Below are 23,524 nucleotides of genomic sequence, written 5' to 3'. Positions count from 1 at the left end.
GTTACCCAGGCTGGAGTGCAATGGCGCGATCTCAGCTCACCACAACCTCCGCCACCTGGGTTCAGGCAATTCTCCTGCCTCAGCCTCCTGAGTAGCTGCGATTATAGGCATGCACCACCATGCCCAGCTAATTTTTTGTATTTTTAGTAGAGATGGGGTTTCACCACATTGACCAGTATGGTCTTGATCTCTTGACCTCGTGAACCACCCACCTCAGCCTCCCAGAGTGCTGGGATTACAGACGTGAGCCACTGCACCTAGCCAACATTTTAATTTTTAAATGATACATTATGTAATTGACATAGATAAGTTTATTTTGTATTTTATGGCCAAATATTTGTTTTGAACAAATTCATAATCACTATGCTACTAGTGGGAATGAAAATGAGAAGTAATTGACTTTTTAAAGACAATTTAAATGGTAAAACAGAGATAAGTCAGTTCACTTTAACTTATTTTTATTGAGCACTTACTATGCCCTGGATACTGGGCTGGGGCTGAAGACTAAAGATGCAAAGAACAGGGGTTCTTCCTCTAGAAAGCTAGTTATCCATCTAAAGATGCACATATGTTAAAAACAAACCACAAAAACTCAATGTAACACAATGTGACAAGTGTTTTAATAAGGGCTTTATGCAAACTGTCTTGGAATAACAGAGAAAATGCATAATTATGGTATTCATGTGAGCTTAGACTTGAAGTAACAATAAGCCAGGAAAGAAAGAGAAGAGGGGATTTCAGGAAGAGTAAAAGCAAAGATGGAAGAAAAATCAGAAGAAAGAGAAGAGGCTCCAATCCCCAGCCTGTTCTTGTGACATCACGTCTCATTCTTTTTATTGTAATTTTATTGCCTTTGTGATTTTTTTGAGTTAAAAGTGCTGTGTAATAGCTGTCCCATGAGACCCTGTTGAATGTGAAGAGCCATGTTTCTGGAATAACTTCCTACTAGTCATATTTCTGAAAGGGCCCTCCATCTAGACCTGCCATGGAGAAAGCCATTAGGTGGATACTATTCAGGAAAGGGGAGGTGTCAGCATTCAGAGCAGGCACAAAATGTCTCCTCTGCCAATCTGATTCCATTTTATCATGTCCTTAAGCTCATTTTGATAAGACTTAAATGAGCAGGTCTGGCTCAGATTCAACTGTGGCTGTATCTGTTCTGAGAAAGCACTGGAGAGGGTGGTACAATTGTGAAATGGATTAGCAGGCTTAATTACCTGCGAAAATTAATTAAGGTAAAGACAGGCAATAGAACAAATGATCCATGCAGGCAATGAGAATACTTCTAGATACATAAGATAAATCCGCCTTTCTTTTCCTGCCTAATCACAGTGAAACCACTCCGAATTTATCTCCTTTGAAAAATTACAAAAATAAAATAGATTTTAAAAAGGCAAGTGTAGTCTGATCTTAAAAGTGAGAAATGGCAATCCCAGATTTTGGTCCATTTAGATCAGGGATCAGGAAACTTCTGTAAAGGTCTAAATAGTAAATATTTTTGGTGTTGGGTGCCATCCAGCCGCATTACAACTTAGCATTGTCCAGTGAAAGCAGTCATAAAGAATGTGTAAGAGAGTGGGCACGATTGTGTTTCAATGGAACTTTATTTATGAACAATGAAGTTTGAATTTCATATAACTTTCATGTATCACAACATATTATTTATTCTTTGGATTTTTTCCCAACCATTTAAAAATGTAAAGAAACATTCTTAGCTCAAGGGCCATACAAAAATAGATGGCAGGCCAGATTTGGTCCATGAGCTGTATAGTTTGCTAAACCTGGTTTAAATGATAAAGAAATGATGAAATGATGAAAATGACTTAAATGATAAATGTGGCCCAAATATGACAAAAATAAATAATATGTACACTACCATAGCATCACAGGGTAAAGAATGATATAGTGACACAACACTCATTTTTAAAATCATATTTCATCAAATTATGTGAGTGTTCTCCAAGAAGTGAGTCAATCACATATTAATGGGCCATTTTCAGAAGTTATTCATCAAAAGTGCCACTTATCTTGTCCATATAAGAACGTGACTTCAAATATCACTTGGGGTCAACTGGTTGAAGTGTCTTTTAAATTGCACTTGAAATTTCTTCTAAATTAGTCAAGATTTTTTTTTTTTTAATAACAACTGATATTCACTAGAAAATGAGGTGCAGATGATGGCCCTAACCACAGCAACATGGACCCCGTAAACAGTGTCAGGGCGAACTCTGGCATGTGTTGGATCTCACCAGCAATATCATCAGGTCAGCATGAAGTATCCCTGAGATGAATAGCTAGCCTGTAATTTTTGTATTGATTTTGCCCTCAGTTCTTTTTCTTTTGTTTTGCTTGTTTGAATCCTCTGCTGGTATACCCTGGCCATCTCTGTGTCTTAGTTTAGTACTTTCCTGGCAGTATTATTTATGTTGATAGCAACATATTGTTTCTCTGGTTGTGACATAAGGGTTGTTTTCTCCCCTTACCCAGTTTCAATGTCTCTTCCTTACTTACAAAGTTGTCCATGAACTGCTTTTATACTGATATGACCCATTTTTGTTTTTATTTTTCAACTCAAAGTTCTGTGGAAACCTTGGAGTGTTCTTCTTCCTTAATGTAAAATATTTAGCCCCTGAGAATTGCTCTAATAAAAGCAATTAATGTGGACTATATCTCCCCAGGTATATATAAATATCTTCAGAAACTGTGGTGGGAAGGGTTTGTAAATGATTTTAATGTTGACAGGAAAAGAATTGGGGTTTAAGCCCTCTTGGAAGATTTCTATCCTTGTATCAAAGTCTTATTCTATTAGGTTTGGATCCCAAAATATTGCCAGCATACATATTTATAGTCTTATGTGTATATGTTATGTGTATAACACATAATTATATAGTTATAGTTATAACAACTACATATAGTTATATATATTTATAAATTGTATGCATTATAACAACTATAATTACATATAGTTGTATATTTATAAATTATCTACATGCATTATAAGAACTATAACTACATATAGTAATATATTTATAAATTATGTGCATTACAACTATAACTATGGATAGTTATGCATATATTTATAAATTATCTACATACATTACTAATGTACATTAAAATACAGCTAACAGAGTTTTAAAAGGCTAAAATACAAATACAAATAGAAGTTCTGGTGTTTTCTCTCCAGTCCTGTAAATTGATTTGTGCACTCCTGGCACAGACATTCCCCTCTCTGGAGATCAACATTCTACTGGCTCTCAAAGCTGGGATGAAAGGCTATCTGCTTTTTCTGCTTCACTAAGGTTTTGTTGTTTATGGCTTCACACTTACAGTCGTGCACAGAACACTGAGTCATATTGCTGTGGTTTGGGGCGTGAGAATATAGAACTAAGCATAGAGAATATTCGTTTCAGGTTGACGTGTGATGAGCTTGATGAATCTGGCAGTTTCCATGATAACGTAGGCTGTGCCTGGGGCACAGTTGGGCTGATGCAGCATGCCTGTGATGAACAGGATCAGAGCTCTGTCTTACAGGGCAAACACCACAGCACCATATCCATTGATTTTGGGACAAACTGAATTCTATGTTTATTTTGAGGGCTGAATTTAGGTAAAACTGGCCAGCTTTGAGGGAATTGAAGATGTTTCTTACTGAACCCAAAGCACCACTTAACTCCTTTGCAGTGGGTGCATTTTATGCCACAGGACGGAAGCCAGCACGATGCAAAGTATCTAATCATCTTCCAATGTGAAGTGCAGACACCGTGATATTCCTTTCTGGGGTCGTTGAATGTAAACCCTTATCTAAATGTTGAGTAAAGGCTTTTCCTTTTATTGAGAGAATTTTAAACATTAATGATTAGGCAGAGATAGAAGATGAGATTAGAAAGCGTCTCGGTTCCTCTGAAAACACCCTGTTTGTTGACATGCTCGTCTGTTCTCAGCCTCTAAGTACTTTCCTGGTCATTTGAAAAAGGAGAGAGAGTCAGCAAACCTGATTTTATTCCCGAGAGAGTATCGTCACAAACAATAACGTTGTCAGGAAAACCAAAGTAGCGTCTGACTTGCTTAGAGGTGCTAAGCGCGTATGACAAGCAAAAGAGGAAGGATAATATTGGAGGAGGAAGAGTGTCTCTTGCATTGGTGGACAAAAGAACGTATAATTTGAAGAAAATAATCTGCCGAGTTTCATTCTTTAATCCAGATCTTGAACATCACGTCTACATTTATTTTAATACTGACCATGTAGAAGTAACTAGAATTAATTAGAACATTTAGAAATGGTACCAAAATAGATAATATTTTAAAATCAAATAAATACTAGAATGAGCAAAAATGGGCATAAATGAGTGAGTAAAGCAATTTGTATATTAGAAATATACAAATAATAAATGGTATACAGATGGCCTGATATTTAATACTGAACTGAAGGTCTGGATTGAACACAGATTTTTTTTTTTTTTCAAATTGAAAATGGCATTTCACTGGTGCACAGAAGAAATAATAATTGATTCGTTGGAACATTTCCTAATTGAGGGCTTAATAGACTACAGGTACGCTTGCACTTTTGAGGTTTAATTTAAGATTATGTGAAACAGTAATGAATTCTGTTAGTGATAAAATATTTCAAGTAAAACTCGGTGGTGATTTCTGAAACAGCTATGAAACATATTAACAAAATCAGTAGTCTCAACAATAAATTTCTAGTTGTGAGTATATATAGTGTATATTTAGAGACCAAAAAAAAGGGAGATATCAGGATTTGATTAAATTGTCAGTGTAGGAGCCATATGTTTACATTTGAATTTCTGCCATCAATGGTGTATTTAACATGGCCAGAAAACTTCCTTTGAAGTGAGTAATGAAGACAGGGAAGGAGCCACATAAGTTGATATTCAGCATGGTTTAATGGGACACATGGCTCCAATCCACAGACCAAATTCAATATCTACTCTACTATAAATTTTTGCCAAACATATATCCATATTCATTATTCCCCTCAAAGCATTTTGGACATTAACAAGGATTCAAGGAGAAATGGGTCCTTTGCCAACCTCAAGGCCAGTTGAAATAGAAAGCCCTGAAGTTAAGTTTAGACTGCAAATCTATTGTGTTTACCAATTTAACACCACGCTGATTCTTGACTTCTGATGACAAATGGTCTATAAAGAGGCTCACACATCTTCTTTAGCATCAAATATCTCTTCATAAGTAATATTTTAGTGAGTTGAATGTAAGTGAGCCAAAACCACAAATAATAGACTCCTTTGGACTTATGAATGAAGGGGGAAAGTAGTTGGTAAAATGTGGCCAGAAACTACAGGCATAGTTTTTGCTAAATGTTTGAAGAAGGCAACCTTTGATTCAAGAAATCGTCTAGTGACAGTGCCTCTTTTCGGCTGGACACTTTTGGGTTGGGCCAGTTACTCTGTAGTCCAGATTTGCTCCTGTCACCAACCTTTATTTCCTTGTGGACAAATTCATCCCCCTGCTTTTCTGTGGACCTTGCTTCCTTACTTCTCAAATTTCATATGTTTTCAAATGACCGTCTATATCTTTTGCGATATCTCCCACACTTTGTTTTTTCTTCGGGAAGAATATACTCTAGTATTATTAGATAAGTACCCAATGAGGACTTCTTTACCTGTAAGGAAAGCAAACCTCAGAAAATTGACGTTGGTCATAGAGAAATTTTGGTCTAGAAGTCACATATTCTGACTCTTACTCTTATACTTTGATTACTACTCTGCATGGCTTCACCTAATCCTGGGACATCTGTAAGAAGCCTCCGGATTCTGATATCTCCCTTTTTCAATGTTCTCTTCAAAATTTATTTTTAAACGTAATTGTACCACGTGTTTTGCTAGGAGCTGAGTACCCGTCTGCCCCTTGTTAAAATAACATTAAACATTTCAAGATGGTGAGAGCAGAGCCTTAAACCATGTGTAAGGCTCTTCGGAGGTCAGGGCCATGTGTGAGTGTGTGGGTCACAAGCCCAGGAAGCTGACCTTGCACCTGGATGTTCACCTAACACTCTTTATAATGTCACTCCTTTGCTTATGACTTATTCAGTGGTCCTCAGGAGTGTTTAAACTCTAAGAACCCTCCTCCTTTTGGCGGAGATTAGACTTTCCATTTTGACTTCTCATGGTTCTCCTAAGCAGACTCTTTTCCTGCTTAACCAATGGAATAATATAGATGAAAAAATTCAATTTTCTTAACAGCTGGTAGCAAAATGGTAGATGCATGAAGCTCAAAAGGAGAAGTGACCTTCAGGAAGTTACTTGGATAGCAAGAGGAAGAAGTATGTTCTTCCAGATAACAAAGGAAGTGGAGAGGGAGGAGAGCACAGTCTTGGGAAGAGAGGCTGGATTTCTCTGGCAGCAAATATTTCCCAGAGAAGCCATCAGTGGAGGGAAGTGTTCTATTTGTGTCAAAATCTCCTAAAAACTCTACCTTGCTTAGAATGCATTTGGCATGGAAATTCTGAGTCTGTGTTAGGGTTGGCAGTGACTTCAGGCTGGGCATGGTTGCTCATGCCCGTAATCCCAGAACTTTGAGAGGCTGAAGTGGGCAGATCACTGAGGTCAGGAGTTCTAGACAAGCCTGGCCAACGTGGCAAAACCTTGTCTCTACCAAAAATATAAAAATTCACTGGGTGTGGTGGTGCATGCCTGTAATCCCAGCTACTCAAGAGGCTGAGGCAGGAGAATCACTTGAATCTTGGAGGCAGAGGTGGCAGTGAGCTTAGATCATGCCATTGCACTCCAGCCTGGGTGACAGAGCAAGACTCTGTCTCAAAAAACAACAGCAACAAACAAACAAACTCAGTGACTTCTTGAGACAAACTCCAACAAATAGGATTGTTCTGGTATTTCACCATATCCTGAACATGACTGGCATATCCCATTTTCCTACCATCCCTCTCAATCCACCCTTTTCCCAGCTATTCTTCCCTCTTTGTCTTTTGCTTATGTAAAGTCTGTTCATCCTATCAGGCCCAATTCAGACTTTTCTTTCTTTAAGAAATCTCAAGAACCATCCTGATTCAAAATGATCTTTTCTGCTACAGATGCATTTAACCTGTTACAAGTCACTTGGCCCTGGCTTATTTCTCTTTCTAGATAGAATTGCTTTATACGACTGTGCGTGATCTCTCCACTGAGGGAAAAGCTTGTCTTTTCACCTTTTTACCTCACACCCAGCCCAGCGCTGTGTCTTTATAGAAGAAAGGACAGTGATCCTAAAGAGGAGAGTTGATCAAGCTAGAGAAAACCGTAATGTCAGAGAAAATAATTTTTAAAAAGGTGTAGAAAATGTTTAGGTTTTAGATACAGGTTCTTGCAGATTGGCAAAGACTTCCATGCAAATCTATTGATAGATAGTCTCTTCTGAAAAGTGTTATTTTGATCAGGTATATTAGTAAGTCAAAAATGTTTTAATAGGCTTTTTGAAGAAGTAGCCAATATTCTAACTTTCTGGCAAGTGGGCATGGGACAAGTGAAATTGGGGGAACACACTGGAAATATCCAGCTGTTCCAGAATACTGCTGTTACTCATGCAGTTTGAGAGTAATCACCGGGTCTTTGGAAATAATTTGAGTCTCATGTATTTACCTAGAACATATTCTATTACCATAATCACATAATAAACTCTATGTTTTTTATAGATATAATAGTCATATATGGTGTCACAATAGTGTATGGTTCTAGTTTTTCCATCTAAATTATTTGTCACAATCATAATGTTCTATAGATACTGTTTATGCAGATAGCTGATGGGGTACAAACTGTGATTACTAAAGTCAGTATTTTGATGCCTGGAATGAGCTAGGCAGGTAACCACAACTTGGAGATTTTTGTCTTTAAGATGTTTATTTCTGTGTTAACGTCCTTGATATGGTTTGGCTGTGTCCCCACCCAAATCTCATCTTGAATTGTAGCTCCCATAATTCCCACATGTTGTAGGAGACACCCAGTGGGAGATAATTGAATCATGGGGGCTGTTTGCCCCATACTGTTCTGGTGGTAGTGGATAAGTCTCACAAGATCTGATGGTTTTATAAGGGGAAACCCATTTCAGATGGTTCTCATTTTCTCTTGCCTGCCATCACGTAAAATGTGCCTTTTACCTTCCATCCTGATTGTGAGGCCTCCCCAGCCATGTGGAACTGTGAGCCCATTAAGCCTCTTTTTCTTTATAAATTACCCAGTCTTGGGTATATCTTTATCAGCAGCACGAGAACGGACTAACACAATCCTATATAGAGCATTGTTGATAGGGGAGACAGTTGGTATCAGGTGACAAAAGAAAAAACCGACCCTGTTGAAGGAGTAACCCTCAAGTAGGAATATATTTTTATTATATCTATGAATATTATAAGTTTATATTTCATCTCAGAAGATACTGATATCAGAGGGGTCAAATATGTATCTGTGATAGTGATAGTGAGTAGGTGTTACCACCATAGAAAACTCAAATGGCCTTTTCTGTATGAAGTCAGGTGGATCAGGAGCAAAATGGACCTGACAAATGAATTGGTTGGGAAATTAGAAATTTCATTAAGAAGTGCTTCATTTACTCAAACAACATGCCATGCTGTCTTCTCCTGCACCCTGGACCCCCACCACCAAAGATACATTTCAGTTGGCAGCTCTTTTCCCCACCCGCTTCCGTGGCATTACGTTAGAGAGTTATTGAGGTGCTTATGTTTACAGACTTGGAAACCTGACTGTGTGAGGCAATTGAGAATCATCTGTCTCTAAGATGCAGATTCATATTAGTTGAGCTTACAGTTGACATACAAACATAAAATGCAAATTTACTTATTCATAGTGAAAGCTCTGTCTTAGGAATCAGAATACTCAAGTCCTCAGCACCAGTGTGTTCTCTCGGGGAGCTCATTATAATCAGAAGACTTTCTAGGGTGGCATGAGATCATACTGTTAGCTTGATGAACTTTAGCGTTTCTTGGCGACAGGCTAAATTAGCTTGTCGTTTTCACTGCGACAAAAAGAAAGATCTTGACAATGGACTACAGTATTCTGGGTCTGGCTAGGCCTGTTCAAAATGCTTTGATGAGCAGCTTATATCTAACTCTCTTTTTAAATCTTCCATAACTTACCAGGCATACTTTGTATCAACATATTATTTCTTTTTTTTTCCAAGATGGAGTCTCACCTGTTCCCCGGGCTGGCGTGCAGTGGCACGATCTTGGCTCACTGCAAACTCTGCCTCCCAGGTTCAAGTGATTCTTCTGCCTCAACCTCCAGAGTACCTGGGATTACAGGCATCCACCACTATGACCAGTTAATTTTTGTATTTTTGGTAGAGATGGGGTTTCACCATGTTGGCCAGGTTGATCTCAAACTCCTGACGTCGTGATTTGCCCGCCTCGGCCTCCCAAAGTGCTGGGATTACAAGCATGAACCACTGCGCCTAGCCTTATATTATTTCTTTAGATATGTTAATGAACTCCATTTGATCCCAGTCATATTTTACAGGCTTAGTTCTCGAAGCGACCTTGCAAAATGGAATGACTTTAATAGAATAAATCGTATTTTCTTGTTCAGCTTCATTCATGATTAGTTAATTTTACCCTGTGGAAAAAAGGAGAAAATTTTAGTCATTGCTTGGTAGTAGGAGTGTGGTGTGGTGGTATCATTGAGGAATTTAGCTGGGAGTGACAAGTCCTTTAGTAAAAACATTGGGAATTGGGAGGGAGACTTCCATTTGTGGGAGAGATTTCTCGGTTGCAGGTGAAATCAGCTTGCGTTTGGAGTGGAAAAACTTGGAGAAGATCACTTGTGCCAGTTCAGCTGGGATGGTGATGAAGTGTTGACCCGCTGGTGAAAAGATCATATCTCTATACACATTAGTGCCAAAACCCATGGCAGTGGACGTGCAAATGAGTCCAGTGGCAAAACCAAATTGATGAGGGTTTTTCTCTGGTCAGGACAACATAGTAAAACCTAGACCTAATGTAGACTAACCCAGTGGATGCCCAAGGCTCAGAGAAAAAGGCAGGATGCAGGAGATAAACCTTGTGATTCGTTCTGGAAAACACAGTGCTACCCTGGCTGATGGAGCAAGCAGAGAAAGTAAAATTGTTATCTTTCTTCTTGTTATCTAGTCTTCCCTTCTTTCTGATAGAAAGTACACAAAAAAAATAGAGCATGGAAATATATATTTTTAAAAGGTTTATCGGCTTAACCAGTAGTCATGCTCATATTTTTATTTTCTCTTTATTGTCTTGCACTGACTGAGCATTAGAACAAAAAATAATTTATTTTACAAAGTGGCATATGGCACCACTACCCCCCACCCCAAAGCAACAACAAAAACAAAACTTTTTCATGGGGTTGTGCCACTGGTTTTGAATAGAGCTCATTAGCAAATCTAACTTTTGTCTTATTTAACCATTGCCTTGTAAATGAAAATCAAGGCATTGTTAAATTTTTAGAAAAAAAGGAATAAAGCAGTGGCTTAGTTAATAGTTCTCCCTTTCCCTCCCAAGACAAGAAAACAAAAACCAAACATTTATATGTTACTATAATTTGCACCAGCAAATATCCCTTTGATGGTGTTGTGTTGCATAGTATGTAACTACAGAAACTAATTTTGCAAACATACAAGAATGGGATATTTGCAAATAGCTCTGTTCTGCATATTAAGCACAAAGGGAATTGTTATTGAATTCCATTTAAGCAGCATTAACCTTGTTTTAAGCCTTTCACTTTCATGAGTCCACCCTTTTCTACCCACTTGGCTGTTTATAGTACATATTCTCAAGGTAGTACTTTAGAAAAGAGATGGTGGTAGAATTACCTGGATAATGAAAAACACAATGACATTTAAGACTGCATTAGAGTCTTTTTGTAATATAAGTCAGCCTCATGCTGTAGATCTAAGCTGTGGCTCTAATTTAAAAATATTAAATTTTATAACAGGCTCTTGGTTCAATGAATGAATGGTCTTTGATGTGCTCCAAGAATGGATTTTCCTGTGTTATATAGAATTGTACAAGAATGTTGTCAGGCTGTGTGTTGGTTTTATCTTGATGAACCTTCTTGAAATAGGAAAATTATAAGTACTGTCATTTCTGTTATAACATGACAAATGTGTTCCTATAAGTCACACTGTTATGGAAAATAACATAACATAAAAGAGCTTGTGAGAAAAATGGGGTTATGGGTGTAATACCCCCAAATGAAGTCATTGACACATAAATAAGAACCTACTAAAACAGGTAGCACAGTCTTACATATGTTAAGTGGTTAAGAAATAAATACTAGAATAAATATAGCCCTTTATCTTGCAAAATACTTGACATTTGGTTGTAGAAGAGTTGCAGCTTGGGAGTTGTTGTGAAGTAGAGGAAGGACAGTTATTCAAGTCATGGGAAAGTTGTAACACCAGAAAGGTATGGCTTATAACGCACGAATAAACTGAGATAATTGCCAAATTCTCGGTGTCTGTATGATTTGCATATTCCTTTGAGGCTCAATTTTGGCAGAGTGCCATTTTCTGCATTCACCTGTTGTTCCTTATAGAAGAAATAACTATACATTACTGTGAAATATAAAATTCCTGTTATGCTCACAGTTTTTGCTAATATATTGATGGTGTAGGAACAACTTTCATATCAAAATATGCATTCATAACAAAACCGACTACATCTAGTTCCAAATCTTCATTGGCATCATCAGCATCTTCATCATTTAACATTTTCATGAGTTGATTTTATAATAACATCTTGGGCATAAATTTTATCTGTAAGAATGTTTTATTGAAACAAGTTTTAATAACAATTCTGGGAAATAATTATCTTTCAGAAAAATATAAAAATCTATTATCACAATTAGAGAATAAATCCATAAGATGATATCTGACACCTATGAAGCTTTTGTTTTTGCCTTGCAGACTCTCCTTCAGAAAGAGGGAATTATTCTGTTATTTCTCTCAGTTCTAGGTAAACAAAAGGTGCCTAATACAGGCATGTTAACCTGACTTGACTTAACTCAGAGGAAATGAAGAGTCCCAGACAAGTAAGGTTAACTCAGACAAAACTCAGTTACCCTTTTTGAAGTCCATTCCAAACTCAATGGTGATTTATTTCGGTGACCTCTTTTACAGAGTACCTATGTCTCTCCAAGATCAGTGTATTAATCTGTCCTCATGCTGCTATGAAGAAATATCTGAGACAGGATAATTTATAAATAAAAGAAGTTTAATTGACTCACAGTTTTGCACGGCTGGAGAGGTCTCAGGAAACTTTTCAAATATGGCAGAAGGTACCACTTCACAGGGCTGCAGGAGAGAGAATGAGTACTGAGCAAAGGGGGAAGCCCTTATAAAACCATTGGCTCTTGTGAGAACTCACTGTCACAAAAACAGCCTGGGGACAACTACCCCATGATTCAATTGTCTCCACCTGGTCCCTCCCTCAACACGTGGGGATTATTGCAATTCGAGATGAGATCTCTGTGGGGACACAGAGATCAGGGATAGCATCCGTATATGAGGGCAGTAGACAGAGTCTAAGGAGCAAATAGATCCTGTGCATTAAGAAAAGATGAATACCTTTGGCTGTTTATCTGGATTTTGCTGGTAGGTCTCTATTTTTCTGCAGCAGTAAAACCATCATCCCAAGCTCTGAGGAGTAGTACTGCCACATCCACTTCATTTGTGGTCCCTGAATGCTCTTTGACCCTTTGGAGAAAACGGGAGGTACTTAGTTTCTAAAATACAATTTGAGAACATCCACTCTCAAACCACAATTTATTAAATTATCTGTAAAACGATTTGATTTCATTCTAACGATGACTCTCTCTGAACCGTACTGCGGAAGGGAGCCGGAATATTCTAAGTCCATTTCCTTTTCACCCTACTCCGATTTCTTAAGAAAAAAAGAATAGGATAACTACCACAGAGCAATTCCTTTGGGAATAGTAACAAATTCGCATTACTTATCACTAGAAATTATAGGTGGATGATAATGATTTGAATGATTTGCAGGTTTGTTGATGGTTTTCTGCAAAATTAGACCAGGGAGGACTGAGTATGTAGGAAGAGGAGGTTGGTGGAGGCCATGAACGATAAACTTGAGACGCCTACTACTTGACTTAACTCACATGAATATAATTTTTTGTATGACTATGATTATCAGTACCTATTATTTGGAATACAGAAATTCAGTAATACTACTAAATTAGTTCAACACCAATCTCCAAAGGTCCCATCGCTTAAATTCAACCTGAGACTCATCAGCAAAAAAGGAAACCAACTCATGGATATTGTATCAACTCTGTTTTACTATTGAAAACATAAACTAAAAAACTGATTTTATGTACCATCTAGCTGCTGTTAAATTTATCTTCAATGATTTATCGATTTGTAATGACACTGGAAAAAAGAGATTACACAGTGCAGGAATCTTATATTCTCTAAATAAGCCCTTCAGTTAAAAAACAAACACATATTATATAATCAAATAAAATTAGGATACAGTGTTACGGAAAGATAAATAGCTGTTAATTTATATGCAAAGTTAACAAAATTAAAAGCATTAAACTTACAATCGAACATCAGATACTACAAAATGTTGTGCTCTTTTTTCTCAAAAGGAAAAAAGGCATAAAGCATGAGTAAAAATTAATCTATAAGAATGCTCCTGTTCTTGAATTAACTAACCCACGGCCAAATAGAGGCAAAGGTATAAAGTGTATTGCAATGCTTGCACCAGGGATGTGATGCCAGGAGAATGTTCTATGAAACCTCCCAACCAGAATTCATAAGGCAACTTTTATTATTCAGAATTGGCATTCGAGGTCTATTACTTAAACTTGTGTTGAGGGCTTAGGAGAAAGGAGTTGCAAAAATGAGCTGTCAGGGCTGTGGTTCTCACCGTATGGAAATGAGTTGTGGAGAGGGAGAATGAAACTCATATGCACAGAGATGCAGAAATAAGGAGCAGGGAGAATCCCATGGAGTCCAAGCCCACACAATTCCCACCTGTATCCCTAATCCCACTCCAGGCTTGTTGCTGTATATGCGCCTTTAATTCCATGGATTAATGTATTTCTCTTTTTGCTCAAGCTGCCTAGAATTCTAGAATTTTCTTTCTTTCTTTCTTTTTCTTTTCTTTTTTATGCCAGTGGCAACCATATCACTCTTAAGTTATCTTTACGTTCATCCCATACTGAGGGCTTTTTGTGGATCTACAGCCCTGATCCTCCTTCCCAAACTCTCACGTGTTCTTTCAGCACACATCTGAGTGATTCATCTGATGCCACTGCTTTGAATTGGGCTGCATCTTGGTTTGAAGTAGAGTCACCATGTCATAGAAAACACTGCATACTTGAGTGGCAGAAATTAAAATCGCTAGCTAATGAGCAGAAATGAATACTAATTCTACCTGCTCCTGAGTCCAGGGAGGGGCACACTCCATCTCGGGGTAGTAGCTTCCTCTGAGATTCCTCATCCGTGGGGCTTTTCAGTTAACCAAGAGAGTATGTCCAGACTTGCCCACTTAGGCAAGGTTGAGGCAAGAGGAAGCTAAATGGCTCTGCCTGAAAAGAGAAGACAGGAATTTTTTAAGTGGGTAAGTCACACTAAGGCCATGGGGTTCCACAGCTCATCCATGTGCAACAGAACAACTAACTGTGTAACTATGCAGAGAAAAAGCTCCCTTCTTTCCAGAGTTTCTTCCTGGTTTCTGAGTAACTGAAGTTTATGGTTAACAGGAACTTCTGTTCAGGGTTGGAACATAAGCTCTTTTATGTTAGTTTTGGCACTTCCATGAGATTCAGGAGTCAAGCGTTTCTGGGTAACATGGAAAAGGTTTTGCAGTGACTCATCTTGGTTGAGGGCTATCCTGGACTACAGGGTAGCACAGCAAGATCATCACTCCTTCAGGGATTTACCTTATTATGTTTTGAAAAAGGTTTCTGCTCATAGTTATTACCTATCTTATTGGTAACCAACCTCTTAAGCTGGTGGTTATTCTTAGTAAACTTCAGCTTATTTCACTTCTGCTTTCATATTAGAATTTTAGGTTTGTAACTTTCATGAATTTAAGAAACTTAAATTTTAAACTAAGGAAGCGAGTACATATTTCCAGGATGGTCGCTTCTAACAATAAGTGACATTTATTTAATTTTTAAACAGTGGATTAAGTTTTTGGCTGAGGGGCCATTATGCCTTCTTCTTTTTTTTTTTTTTTTCCTATGATGGGTTATTCCTAAAGATAAATTTGTGCTTTAACTCTTCGTTAGTCACAGACTCTTTGCCTGTGACTAATGCCATTTCAGTGAATTTTACATTAGTAAAAAAAAAAAAAAAATCCTGATGATGATTTCTAAATCCAGACTTCAGGGAGAAAAAGAGGGTTTATTATTATAATAAGGAGGGAGAAAGAGCAGGAAGCGGGTGCAGTGTTTATAGGACAAGGGCAGACAGTGGCTGGGGATGGAAAAAAGAGATCTTTAGATGGAGTTTTTTTTTGTGTGGAATCCTAGGGATCTGCTGAAGCAAGCCTTTAATACTCCTGCGCAGATCATCATATCTCCATGCAATTGAATTTCTTCCTGAGGCTGGTGGAGCGGCTAAATTCTGAGTTAAGGTTGCACAGAGGTTAACAAAGAATGAAACTTAGCAGCAAGGATTATTTTAAATTTCTTTTAATGAGAAAAACTATACTTTCAATACACAAAAGTAAACTGTTCAAATTATATTTTATTTAATTCAGAAACCTGGCTCTGCTAAGTAGTATGGTGTCTGAATAGATAACATTAATAGAAACATAGTTGGGTCATAAAAATTAATTAAAAGCAATCACATTGAAATTGTTACGCAAGTTGGAGGGAAACTTTTACACTGTAGTAGCATCTAAAAATCCTCTTCTCGCTTCCTTTCTCTACCAATATCTCTCCTGTCCTCTGACTGCTAAGAAACCATTCTCCCCATCCTTCCATGTTTAACCCCAGACAAACCCCATTCCAAACCCAAGCCTTCTCCAAACCTAATCAAGAGCAACATATATTTACTGAATATTTACAATTCGTGAACGCTCATTTTGATTGATGAGGATATGTCTGTGGATAAAACAGAGAAGGAGTTCTAGTTCTCATGATCCTCTGCCCTTCACTCCGTGGGAGAAGTAGACAGTAAAAAGGCAGATGATAAGTAAAATATGTAATATGTCAGATGCTTATAAATGATAAGAACCAGCAAAGCGTCTATGATGTCTGTTGGAGGTGGCGGTGGCCAGTGAAGTCTTCCCTGAGGAGGGGATTTTTATTTTATTTTATTTTATTTTATTTTATTTTATTTTATTTTATTTTATTGCATTTTAGGTTTCGGGGTACATGTGATGAACATGCAAGATTGTTGCATAGGTACACACATGGCAGTGTGGTTTGCTGCCTTCCATCCCCTCACCTGTATCTGTCATTTCTCCCCATGCTATCTCTTCCCACTTCCGCACCCCGCCCCTCCCCCATTTCCCCCCAACGGACCCCAGTGTGTAGTGCTCCCCTCCCTGTGTCCATGTGTTCTCATTGTTCAGCACCCGCCTATGAGTGAGAATATACGGTGTTTGATTTTCTGCTCTTGTGTCAGTTTGCTGAGAATGATGGTTTCCAGGTTCATCCATGTCCCTACAAAGGACGTGAACTCATCCTTTTTGATGGCTGCGTAATATTCCATGGTGTATATGTACCACGTTTTCCCTATCCAGTCTATCATCGTTGGGCATTTGGGTTGGTTCCAGGTCTTTGCTATTGTAAACAGTGCTGCAATGAACATTCGTGTGCACGTGTCCTTGCAGTAGAATGATTTATAATCCTTTGGATATATACCCAGTAATGGGATTGCTGGGTCAAATGGGATTTCTATTTTTAGGTCCTTGAGGAATCGCCACACTGTCTTCCACAATGGTTGAACTAATTTACATTCCCACCAACAGTGTAGAAGTGTTCCTATTTCTCCACATCCTCTCCAGCATCTGTTGTGTCCCGATTTTTTAATGATCGCCATTCTAACTGGTGTGAGATGGTATCTCAATGTGGTTTTGATTTGCATTTCTCTGATGACCAGTGATGATGAGCATTTTTTCATATGTTTGTTGGCCGAGGAGGGGATTTTTAATAGAAACGTTGAGGAAGGGAAGAAGCAAGCCATGCAGACATACAAGGAAGAACATTCCAGGCTTAGGGAATGGCAAGACATACAATTTGTGTTTGGAGAAATTCCGGCGCCTTCAAGGAAGACAAGGGGGGTTTGTCTGATTGAAGGACAAGATACAAGGAAGAAGTGAGCAGGGTAAAGGGCCAGAGAATGTGTATGACTTTACACACAATAGAAAGGTTTCTCCCTTTATTCAGCATAAGTTGGAGGCCTTTGAGAATTTCTGAATGAAAGAGTACCATGATCAGGTCGTGTTCTACAAGCTCTGAGCTGAGAAGAGACGGAAGGGAGGCAAGCACAGACGCAGAAACTCCAAGAGGAGACTTGTACGATCATTCAGAAGAGAGTCAGTGATATTTTGGATCAGAGAGTTATGGTAATGGAAAGGATGTGAAGTAAAAGGATCCTGTTTATATTCTGAAGGTAGTATCAGTGGGAGGTTTTTTTTTTTTTTTTTTTTTTTTTTTTTTTTTTTTTTTTTTTTTTAAGACAGGGTATTGCTCTGCTGCCCAGGCAGGAGTGCAGTGGCATGATCATGGCTCACTGCAGCTTTGACCAGCTGGGCTTAAACAATCCTCTCACCTCAGCCTCCAGAGTAGCTGGGACTACAGGTGCATGTGTTATCACGTCCAGCTAATTAAAAAAAAATTTCTTTGTAGAGATGAGGTCTCTCTATGTGGTACAGGCTGATCTCAATCTCCTGAGCTAAAGTGATCCTCCCACTTCTGCCTCCCAAAGTGCTAAGTAAGATGGTAGATGTGAGCTACTGTACCCAGCTGGGATTGCTATATGATAAACCATGTGAAATAAAAAAGAAACAGTGGAGTAGCTATTGTTAATGAGAGCAAAGGCTGAGAGTGAGATGGTTTGAGAACGAAAACCAGGAGATCAGCTATGCATATATTAAGTATGAGATGCCCCCTGTATGCTCTAATGGATAGATCAGGTAGGCAGATGGATACATAAGTTTGGGTCTGGATTTTGGAGACACGTCTGAGCAGGAGATTTTAACATGAGACTTGTCAGAATGTAGGTGGTGCTTTATGCCACGTGGCCAGCTGAGCTCCCCAAGGGAGTGAGTTAGGACAGCATAAGGGAAGAGATACAAAGACTGAGGCTCTGGAATGCCAACATTTAAGCACAGGGCAAAGAAAAGGAGCACAAAAGACACAAGAAGGAGCAGCCAGAGAGATGGAAAACTGGCAGTTTACTGATCTGGAGGCCCGGGGAGGAAAGTATTTCCAGACCCAAGTGTAATCAGCTGGGTGGATGCTTTTGATAAGTAGAGTCTGATGGGGACTGAAAAATGATAATTGGAGTTAGTGATATGGAGACCATTAGTAACCTTGAGAAGAGCAGTTTCAATGAGTGATAGAGATAAATCATGACTGGAGAGGGTTTGTTAGAAACGAAGGACAAAAATTGGAGATGGTGAGTTATAAAAGGCTATTTTCAAGGAGTTTTGCTATTGAGGAAAAGAGAGAAAGGGAGCAATAGCTAGAAAGGAAAACAGAGCTAAGAGAGTTTTTTGCTTTATTCATTCACTCAGATCTAGGAGAAATGTTCGTAGGCTAACAGGACTCATCCAGTAAAGTGGGGGAAATGATGACTCCGAAGACAGAGGTAGAATTTCCAGAGCAATGACCTTGAGTGACCTTGAGTGGGCATGAAAGGCTGGGAACAAGAGCACAGGCAAAGAAGAGCTGGAGCTCAGGGACGAAGACAAGGGGCAGTGTTTGGACTCGGATGCAGGTCGGTGGGCGTCGACCTGTCGTGAGAGCTTGAGACATTGTCGCTCATCCTGCTTACGTGTCTCAGAGAGGTCGGAAGCAAAGTTGTTGGCTGACAGCGAGGATTGTTCAGCTTTGGAGGTGTAATAAAAGAAAAGCCAGAATGAAATGGTCACTCAGGTTAGTGGGGGAGTTTCTTCTAGAGAGCCATAGTAGCTCCGTGAAGCTTTTCTTGGAGTTTGTCCAGGCCTCTGGAGCAGGGAGATCTGCTTTAACCATGAGATCCTGCAGGAGGCCTATTCTCTGTATTGCTGTCTCCTGTGCTCAGCATACACAAGTTCAAGACAATCAGGATCAACGTCATCATGTGAGGTTATGGCCTGTCTGCATCGTCCCCAGAAGCATGCAATGCCATCATGAACAGGGTGAATGTCCTCTACAATGGGCAAGGCATCTGAGGCCAATGCAGCAGCTCTTCTGCTGGTGATGGGGCACTTGGAGGGAGGTGCCACAGCTCAGACAACCGTCCCAAAGAGGAGGGGTACTACACTCCTTTTAGAGAAACCTCTATGTCATTCATAAATGGGGAGCAGCCCCTTAGAACCCCTTTAAAAATTAGCATTAAAGGATCACTTGGTGGTGAGTGATTGCACACTTAAGTTGAGACAAGCTAGAACAGTTGTGTTTTCTTTTTTTTATTATTGATTGATTGATTGATTGTACTTTAGGTTCTGGGGTACATGTGCAGATCATGCAGGGCTGCATAGGTATGTACATATAAGGCAAGGTGGTTTGCTGCATCCATCCCCCCATCGTGGTTTGCTGCATCCATCCCCCCATCATCTATATCTTGAATTTCACCCCACATTTTCCCTCCCCACCCTCCCTACCCTCCACTATTTCTCCTTTAGCCCCTCCCCTCAACTGACCCCAGTGTGTGATCTTACTCTCCCTGTGTCCATGTGTTCTCATTGTTCAACACCTGCCTATGAGTGAGGACATGTAGTGTTTGTTTTTCTGTTCTTGTGTCAGTTTGCTGAGAATGTTGGTTTCCAGATTCATCCATGTCCCTACAAAGGACATGAACTCATTTTTTATGGCTGTGTAGTATTCCATGGTACATATGTGCAACATTTTTTTTGTCCAGTCTTATCATTGTTGGTTCCAGGTCTTTGCTATTGTAAACAGTGCCACAATGAACATATGTGTGTATGTGTCTTTATAATAGAATGATTTATAATCCTTTGGGTATTTACTCAGTAATGGGATTGCTGGGTTAAATGGAATTTCTATTTCTAGATCCTTGAAGAATTGCCACACTGTCTTTCACAATGGTTGAACTAATTTACACTCCCACCAAAGTGTAAAAGTGTTCCTTTATCTCCACATCCTCTCCAGCATCTGTTATCTCCAGATTTTTTAATGATTGCTATTCTAACTGGCATGAAATGATATCTCAATGTGGTTTTGATTTGCATTTTTCTGATGACCAGTGATGAGAATTTTTCATGTTTGTTGACCTTATAAATGTCTTCTTTTGAAAAGTGTCTCTTTGTGTCCTTCATCTACTTTCGAATAGGTTTGTTTGTTTTTTCCTTGTAAATCTGTTTTAGTTCTTTGTAAATTCTGGGTATTAGCCCTTTGTCAGATGGGCAGATTGCAAAAGTTTTCCCCATTCTTTTGGTTGCCAGTTCACTTTAATGACTGATTCTTTTGCTGTACAGAAGCTCCGAAGTTTAATTAGATTCAATTTTTCTATTTTGGCTTTTGTTGCCATTGCTTTGGTGTTTTGGTCATGAAGTCCTTGCCTATGCCTATGTCCTTAATGGTTTTGCCTAGGTTTTCTTCTAAGGTTTTTATGGTGTTAGGTCTTATGTTTAAGTCTTTAATCCATCTGGCGTTAATTTTAGTGTAAGGTGTCAGGAAGGGGTCCAGTTTCTGCTTTCTGCACATGACTAGCCAGTTTTCCCAACACCATTTATTAAACAGGGAATCCTTTCCCCATTGCTTGTTTTTGTGAGGTTTGTCAAAGAATCAGATGGTTGTAGATGTGTGGTGTTGCTTTCAAGGCCACTATTCTGTTCCATTGGTCTATATCTCTGTTTTGGTACCAGTACCATGCTGTTTTGATTACTGTAGCATTGTAGTATAGTTTGAAGTCAGGCAGTGTGATGTGTCTAGCTTTGTTCTTGTTGCTCAGGATTGTCTTGGCTATAAAGTTTAAAGTCTTTTTTTCCAGTTCTGTGAAGAAGGTCATTGGTAGTTTGATGGGGATAGCATTGAATCTATAAATTGCTTTGGGCAGTATGGTCATTTTCACGATATTGATTCTTCCTAACCATGAACATGGAATGTATTTTCATCTGTTTGTGTCCTCTTTTATTTCCTTGAGCAGTGGTTTGTAGTTCTCCTTGAAGAGGTACTTTACATCCTTTGATAGTTGTATTCCTAGGTATTTTTTTCTCTTTGTAGCAATTGTAAATGGCAGTTCATTCTTGATTTGGCTCTCTGTTTGTCTGTTATTGTTGTATAGCAATGCTTGTGATTTCTGCACATTGATTTTTGTATCCTGACACTTTGGTGAAGTTCCTTATCAGTTTCAGGAGATTTTGGGCTGAGATGATGGGGTTTTGTAAATATACAATCATCTTGTCTGCAAATAGAGACAATTTGACTTTCTCCTTTCCTAATTGAATACCCTTTATTCCTTTTCTCGCCTGATTGCTCTGGCCTATTGAATAGGAGTGATGAGGGAGGGCATCCTTGTCTAGTGCCAGATTTCAAAGGGAATGCTTCTAGTTTTTGCCTCTGTATATTGGCTGTTGGTTTGTTGTAAATACCTTTTATTATTTTGTGATACTTTCCATCAATACCTAGTTTATTGAAGGTTTTTAGCATAAAGGACTGTTGAATTTTGTCAAAGGCCTTCTCTGCATCTGTTGAGATAATCATGTGGTTTTTGTCTTTGGTTTCGTTTATGGGATGGATTACATTTATAGACTTGCAGATGTTGAACCAGCCTTGCCTCCCAGGATGAAGCCTACTTGACCGTGATGAATAAACTTTTCGATGTGCTGTTGCATTCAGTTTGCCAGTATTTTATTGAAGATTTTTGTTTTGATGTGCATCACGAATATTGGCCTGAAGTTTTCTTGTGTTGTTGAGTCTCTGCCAGGTTTTGGTATCACAACGATGTTGGTCTCATGAGTTAGGGAGGATTCCCTCTTTTTGTATTGTTTGGAATAGTTTCAGAAGGAATGGAACCAGGTTCTCTTTGTACATCTGGTAGAATTTGGCTGTAAATCCATCTGGAGCTGGACTTTTTTTGGTTAGTAGGCTATTAATTACTGCCTCAACTTCAGTCCTTGTTATTGGTCTAGTGAGGGTTTCAACTTCTTCCTGGTTTAGTCTTGGAAGAGTGCAAGTGTACAGGAATTTGTCCATTTCTTCCAGATTTACTGGTTTGTGTGCATAGAGTTGTTTGTCATAATCTCTGATGATAGCATGTATTTCTGTGGAATCAGTGGTGATATCCCTTTTATTATTTTTTATTTAATCTATTGATCCTTCTCTCTTTTCTTTTTTATTAGTCTGGCTAGTGGTCTATTTTGTTGATCTTTTCAAAAAACCAGCTCCTGGATTTATTGTTGTTTTTGAAGATTTTTGTGTGTGTGTTTTTTTTTTTCTCCTTCAGTTCTGCTCTGATCTTAGTCATTTCTTGTCTTCTGCTAGCCTTTGAGTTTTTTTTTTTTTTTTTTTTTTTTGCTTCTCTAGCTCTTTCAATTTTGACAATAGGGTGTCGATTTTAGATCTTTCCTTTCTTCTCATTTGGGCATTATTGCTATAAATTTCCCTGTAGACACTGCTTTAAATGTGTCCCAGAGATTCTGGTATGTTGTGTCTTCATTGTCATTGGTTTTGAAGAACATCTTTATTTCTCCCTTCATTTAATTGTTTATCCAGTTGACATTCTGGAGCCAGTTGTTCAGTTTTTATGAAGTTGTGTTGTTTGAGTTAGTTTCTTAATTCTGAATTGTAACTTGATTGCACTGTGGTCTGAGAGACTGTTATGGTTTCTGTTCTTTTGCATTTGCTGAGGAGTGAATAACTTATCTTAGAGTAAGTGTGATGTGGTGCTGAGAAGAATGCATATTCTGTGGATTTGGGGTGGAGAGCTCTGTAGGTGTCTACTAGATTTACTTGGTTCAGATCTGTGTTCAAGTGCTGGATATCCTTGTTGATTTTCTGTCTCATTGATTGGTCTAATATTGACAGTGGAGTGTTAAAGTCTTCCACTACTATGTGCGGGAGGCTAAGTCTCTTTGTAGATCATTAAGAACTTGCTTTATGTATCTGGTGCTCCTGTATTGGGTACATATATATTCAGGATAGTTAGCTCTTCTTGTTATATTGATCCTTTTACTGTCATGTAATGCCCTTCTTTTCTCTTTTGATCACTGTTGGTTTAAAGTCTGTTTTATCAGAGACTATGATTGCAACCCCTACATTTTTTTTTTGCTATTTTCTTGTAAATCTTCTTCCATCCCTTTATTTTGAGTCGATGTGTGTCTTTGCATGTTAGATGGGTCTCCTGAATAGAGCACACTGAT

Source organism: Saimiri boliviensis, chromosome 1 (assembly GCF_048565385.1).
Source record: "Saimiri boliviensis isolate mSaiBol1 chromosome 1, mSaiBol1.pri, whole genome shotgun sequence".
In the NCBI taxonomy this organism is placed as follows: Eukaryota; Metazoa; Chordata; class Mammalia; order Primates; family Cebidae; genus Saimiri; species Saimiri boliviensis.
Note: the sequence above shows the minus strand (reverse complement) of the source record.